We start from the raw sequence: 7,158 nt of genomic DNA, 5'->3' as shown, positions 1-7,158 counted from the left end.
GCTCTCCTAATTTTTCAAATAAAAAAGATATCCACATGAAATTTCCAGGGCTGAAAGACACATTTACTGAAAAACAGCAACCAAACCAGTTTTACACGTTCCCCATGTGTCACGATCTCATTTTTGTTCTATGGGGAAACTTGAGCATCAGTATCATGGGATATATGACAGCTTCAATAGCAAAACTGCCACTTTAATGTCTAGGATGTAGAGTAATAGAAACAAGCTCTGGCACCCAGGATGTTTTCTCTGTTTTCTGTTAATTCACTGGAAAAGTTCAAAAAGTATATATTGGGTAAACTTGCAGGGGTTATATCACCATGTGTGGTCGATGACGGTTAAAACAAGGTTTAGCATATTATAAAGGTCTGATTTCTATCTATATTTTAATACTGGGATCGTCTTCTAGTCACGATTTGTTTCTAATATAGTCCAATTTTGCATGAATTAAATCCAAAACCTGAAATTCTATTTATTCAGACAATTAAAACCATGTTAATGTTGAATAAGTGAGCTTTAAACATATATTCAGCCATCAATCATCTCTTTAGCTTCTCTAGAATAAAAAATAAATGAATAAATAAATAAATGCTGATGTTTAATAAAATATTCGTTCTAGATTTTCTTGAAATTCCATATTATTAACTAAAAACTCAGAGGTCTCCTGAAGGTATTTTCAAACTCTTTGCATAATATATAACATAAAATCATAAATGTTGCACTTGCATAGGTGTACAAGGTCAAACTGTGAAGGATAATATAACATTAAAAATTTGACACATCCACCAACCTGTTTGAAAATCAGTGAACTTGTCTGTAATTATGATTACAGCTAAAAAAAAATGTATAAAGGTAAATTTAACTTCTTGTTTCTTGAAATGAAATCTTAACCTGTTTAAAATTAGGGGTAAGGTTTAGGTTTATTTTTAACTCCTTTATGTGCACGTTTCACCTAGTGCACACAGCACATACAAGTGGAAATGTTATAACTGATGTACTCAAGAGCTAAGATGCATGTGTAAAGGAACTGATCTGAAAGCTAACACCTTCTAGTTTTAGAAACCATGCTTGTTTAGCATGCAGCTAAAATGCACCCTCACCCACATAGAGCTCTGCCTGTGACCTAATGAATGATAAAGCTACAGTAGTTCAACCTATGACATGGAAAAAACATGTGCTTATGTTTCCAAAATATCTACAGTTGTGGTAAGAAATTTTTATGCACGCATGAATGTCATGGTAATTTTAAGCGTTGAGTGATTTCTTTGAACTGCTCTTTTTACAGAATGGAATGACTGTACGCCATACACCTTTAATGATTCTAAAAGCAGAAATTGGGTTCATAAGTTTGAATCGACTCTCCTCCGCTTATCCAGTTCAGGGTCAACAACCTTCAGGCATAATTCCAGCTGTATATTTGACCGCTCTTCTTTGCAGAGTTGGTGGAATTGGTTGGCTTCCTGGTACACCCCTGGCTTAAGCATAAATTTTCAATAGGGTTGAGGATCAGGGCTTTGCAAAATCCCTACCAGAAGCATACTATTAGCTTGCTTCATCCAATTCCAAACCACTTTTGATATGTGTTTGGGATCATTGTCCTGTTGGAACACAATTGTGTTTGACATTTGAAACATCTAAGCTGCTGATTTGACCTGAAGTTAAAAAAATGTAATCTTCCAAACACTGTGGCCAAATAGCTCAATCTTTGTGTCTGACCATAAAACTTTTGTCCAGAAGCCATTTGGCTTGTCCAAGTAGGCAGCTGAAATTTCACTCACGCATGTCAATTTTGGAACAGGAGCTTTTTTATTGGTCAGCACCCTCTCAGTGCATGGTAGTATATGGTCGTTTCACTGTGGACACTGACACTGGTGTTCCAGTGAGTGTTGAAAAATAAATAACTTTTATGCTACCAAAGAGGAAACTGACTGTTATAGTCAGTCGTGATCACTAGTAGGAAGTGAATAGAAGCTTCAGCACCTTATTAAAATATTTAAATCAGTATATGTATATATTTGAGCTTGTATTTGATGCTGTGTAGATTAGAGAAAATCCAAAATAAATTCAACCTTGTTATCTAAATTGGGGTTTTTAAAGGCATTAAATATGCATGCTGTATAATCATTCTAACCTGGAAAAAGAACAGTTCAAAGAAATAATTAAAACCTCAAAATTACCATGACATCCTGCTCATGATGAGCGTATGCAAATACTGACCACAACTGAATGTTCTTTTCCGAGATGCTACAGGCTCAGCCTGTCCTAAAATGCAGAATGACAGCTGTAAGATACCATCGTGATACATCTGGAAAATTACTTCCACTGCTGACTTGTACAAATGACTTATAAATGTCTAATCACTTATAAGTCATCACTGATGATGCATGCCTGTGCTACTCCAGGTACTACTGGTGAAAACCAGACAGTACTGCCTGGAGAGGATCAATGGCTTCCTGTGTTACAAAATATTGTGTCACAAAATCATGTCGTTCTTGTGAATATGTATTACAATATAACAGTTGCAGTGTCAAATCAAATCCTGACAGGTTGTCAGGTTTCAGGTAGGTGGTGCTGCATCCACCGGTCTGGGTAAGTGCCTGATGTCCTGGGGCTGTGCTTGAGGAACCGTTGAATCTTCTCCCCCGAGCTGAAGTGACAAATATCAGGAAACAAATACACCTCATCCACCCACAAAGGCCCCTGTTTAACTTGAGAGCACTTAACTGTTACAGACGTGAGCGATAAACAGTTGTATGACACTGCAGTCTTTCACCTCCACCCAGTAGTTTTAATATAACTACGCAAAACTATTTAACCTTCAAATGACTAAGTTGTATAATTGGAAAAAAATGTTTCATGTCATGAATTCTACTTCTACTTTTACATAACTTTTATAAGAACTGTTTTTTTTTTAAACATTTGTTGTCATAAGTTTTGGTAGTGACAACTTTTTGATTGCTACAACTTTCAGATATTTCAGTGATCTCAATATTTGAAGAGTTTCAGGAGTTTTTCTGCCAAAGTAAATCACACGCCCACAAACATGATGTGTGCTTAGGTGTTGTTTGAAACAAACCTTGTATCAGGTCGATGGCTGAGTTTTAAATAATGAACAGGAAATAAACTGAGGCCCAGAGCTATGGAAGCTTGTTTCCACAAGTTAAAATATCTTTAATTTTTTTTGAAAGCCAGACCTAAGTTGAAATTTTGAGCTATTACCTCAAGATTTTGACTTACTGACTGAAACTTCTATGCAAGTCAAAAATGTTAAGATAACTAAACTAGAATTTTGACTTATGGATATATTTATCCATAAGTCAAAATTCTAAGATATTTATCTTTTTTCTTTTGTAAGCAGCAGAAACAACAACAAAATGCAATCTATTTGACTATTACCAAGTTATGCTACATTTCAGAGATAGTTTTCTTGCTTTTGTTTAGTTTCCACTGGTTTTTGCTGTTATAATAAGATATCTTTTTTATCAGAAAAGGGATTTAGAACAGGTATTACCACACAACCACAATACTTTGTTTGGCAGCTCACTGACAGTCATGCAGACATCTTAAGTCTCAGTAGACAAAGCCTCATCAGACTGAAACTACAGCAGACATTTCCTGTTTACTTTTATTTTATTTTAGTTATTGTTTCAGTTTTTTTATGCCTTGCAGCAAAAGTTTTGTTTTGTTTTGTTTTTTAATTTTTTTTTTATTTCTGTTAACTAAAAATGTTCCACTCATAATTTTATTTTAGTTTTTCTAGTTTGGTTTTAGTTAACCATGGCAATGTTGCTCGGTTACCCTGACCCTCTTTGATTTTACATAGAAAACCCATGAATGGCTCATATTTTCTGCTTAAGTGAAGGCAATCACTGACTGCAGGAACCTTAACTACAGCACTGAGTCCACTTACTATATAACTGATTACTCCCAACCCTGAGTCATTTCATTTTAAAGCTTAGAGAAGCAGCATGTGTTTGTTATTACTCAACCCTGAAGTACACTCAGATCCTTAATACTGACCCAGAAGAAGATATTTGGAGGTATTACATGTCTAATAGTGTGTTCCGGGTGCAGAAACAGTGTGCTATGTGTTTTTACTTTATGCATAGCTTTGTATGTAACTGATTCAGAGGGCCTTGGAGGCCTGAAAACAGCCTCTTCTTGTCTTACAAAGATTCTCATTGTTCAGTCTTCCTCTCTGCTCACACAGACAGAATGTGCAAGTGTTGTTCCTCATTTCTGGCGCTTAAACGCCCAGTTGCATTTAAATCTAACAAAGCACTGCGGAAAATGTGATACGCCGCGGGAGTCACATTTAGAAATATGAAGGCGTTGGGGGAAACAGTCTGGGAAAATATCTTTTTGCTCTTTGGTGGAGAGTTGGAGATAAGTTGGTCGCACTAAGACTGAAAACGCTGAAACAGCTAGCATGGCCTGACTAATTCACCTGCTCAGGCTTGTTAATTTGCACAAAGTGCTGCTTTAAGGGGGTTTGAGTGCTGGAGATTTTTTGCTGGGACCAGTTGTCAGGCAGCTGTGAACACAGACTTGTCCCGGCAAACTGAATTACTGGTATCGAATAAATAAACCTGATGAAATGTAATTTAGTGAGCATGCCAGGTGTTACCAGTGTTTATGAAACCTTTCTGTGGCACCGTTAAACTAATATACATAGTGCTATCAGTATTTTAATCTACTACTTCTTTAGCTGGCACAAAAATGGTTTTGGTCTCTACGGTGAGTGTCTTTGAGTCTTTGAATGTTGTGAATTACAGATGCACCTGATTAAGCAAGCCAGTTAGCAACTACACATTATCATATCCAGTATACAAGATGGCAGTGTGCTTCCTGATATGAAAACCAAAGTTAAGAGTCTATGTGTCTAAGTCTGTTGGTTCAATTGCTGATTTTTGAGCACGACTAATAAATGATGGTACTTTTAGAGGCAGAAAGGCTAATGTAAGTCAACCACAAGTTATTAGCTAATGAGGATCCTGGATATTGTTAGTCAGATCTTGGCCAGTTACAAAACACTAAGATGTTGACAGCAAAAATGCTCAAGTCAAGGCTTCCTAACAGGAGTTTAAATTAAAGTAGGTATGCCCATCCTTTATACTTTCTAGCATCCAACCAAAGACAAGATTTTTAAAGTTTAGCACCTTTACAGCCGCTGGTTTTTGTGAAGCCAGAAGTTGCCTTAACATCCATTTGGGATGTTTTTGCATTTTAGGGTGATCAAGTAAATAAGGCCCAGTCATGCAGGCCTAATGACCAATCAACCACCTGTCAAGTAGGAATAATGAGTATTCCCCAACAAACTGTGGGGAATACTCACTGTTGCTGGAGGTTGGTGGGAAAATGATTATTAACAACTGGAACTATGGATGAGACCTGGCAGACTCCAAGTCAGTTATCCAGGTGGGTAAGTTATTAAATAATTGTTATGTAAGGAAAAGAATCCACAGGAGCCAAAACCACTTTTAAAGTTAACCATTTTTTATGGGGAAGATCGACTCCACTTAACAGCCAACCTCAAGCATCACCTAGGGGAAGTGCAGTTTTTGCCACTTAAGCTGCATATGTCTATGGACCACCTTCCCACCTAAAAATGGTGTCAGGGACCAAGCAGTAAAGCACAGAGGACACGTCGCATTCAAAAAGGTAGGTTTTTATTAATCTAAAAATATGAAAATGACAAACAAATCCAAAACTTATACAGGCAGACCAATAAAAGAGGGCAATTCAATAAACTCAACTCCAAACAACAACTAAGAAAACGAGACATTAGGGAACTTAAATACTGGCTTAGCTAAACAATATGACACACCAGGGGAAGACAAAATGGCTGCTATATAGCAAACTAACACAAAACAATGAAACAAACTCCAAACACCCCCCGGGCAATGAAACATGTGGTTCAGTCCAATGAGGCTCTAATCACTACTTTAGATCCCTCAGCCCTTAGCCACACCTTTTGCAACCAGGAAGGAGAAGCCATGTGCCCCGGGTAACTCAAGCAAAGGAAGATGTGTTAATACAACATTAAAACATGTTTTGTAACGTGTGATGGAAAAATAAACCAATTTAATTTAATAATGAAAAAATATATTGGACAATGAGTAAAATATATTTTAAGGACTGACTGCAAAGTGAAGTAAACTAGTGGTGAGGTGTGGCTTGCCATCACATGTGGTCACGCCTAATTAAAAAATATCAAATTTAAGGCTCAAAAACATCCAAAAACAAATTTAATTCTACTTTTTCTATGGTTTGTATGACAAGTTTTGTTGCCTTTGCCCTGTTAAACATTGATTCATAAGCGCTGGGGATTTACTGCACATCCACTGTAGGCAGCATTTTTTAACACCCACAAACAAAGTCAAATAACTGACAAATGAGAGAAATTTCCTTTTAATCACTATAAAAATAGAACACACAGACGGAAAAAAATAAACAGAGGATTTTCAACATCAGCAAGCTAAGAGCTTAAATAGTAGGTTTTGGTAGCTGGTTGTTTTGCATTATTTTAAACTCAACAAATCTGTGTGTATAAATGATAAGTTTTATCAAGATTCCTTTTATAATAATTACATTTTTTAAGCTCTAAAGTGACCATAGAAACATGAAATCAATAATACTTAAATGAGAAATATATCAAAGAGTCTTCTTTCTTTTAATGACATATTTTTAGAGTTCTATCTGTCTTTTATGTGTCTGTTGAAGCTTCAAATGAGAGTACAAAAAGTTCTGTGGCTGTTTTATTGGTGAATAAAAAACCCTGCTGTGTGTGGTGGTAATTCTAAAGTGGCTCACAGTGTATGCATGTGTGTGTGTGTGTGTGTGTCATAGATGCATATCTGAGAGGTAGGCGACCGGATTCTTCTTGTTTCTCCTTGTGGATCAAGCAGCTGTTCGGCAGCTGTGTGCGCAAGTGTGAGAAAATGTGTGTCAGGAGAGAAAGAGGGGAGTGTTTGCTAATGTGTGTGTGTGTGTCAGCAAGAGAGAAAGACTGAAAAGCAGCGCTGTAATTTATGCTGCACCTCCGACCCCACAGCTCTTGGCTGCCTGTCTCTGCTGAGGTTTGCTGACGTGAGAAAAAGAAGCAGCACATCAGACCTCTGCTTAAGCTTGAAAGGGAGAAGAAGTGGGAGGAAGACG

The sequence above is a fragment of the Astatotilapia calliptera genome, chromosome 8 (assembly GCF_964374335.1).
Source record: "Astatotilapia calliptera chromosome 8, fAstCal68.1, whole genome shotgun sequence".
Lineage (NCBI taxonomy): Eukaryota > Metazoa > Chordata > Actinopteri > Cichliformes > Cichlidae > Astatotilapia > Astatotilapia calliptera.
Note: the sequence above shows the minus strand (reverse complement) of the source record.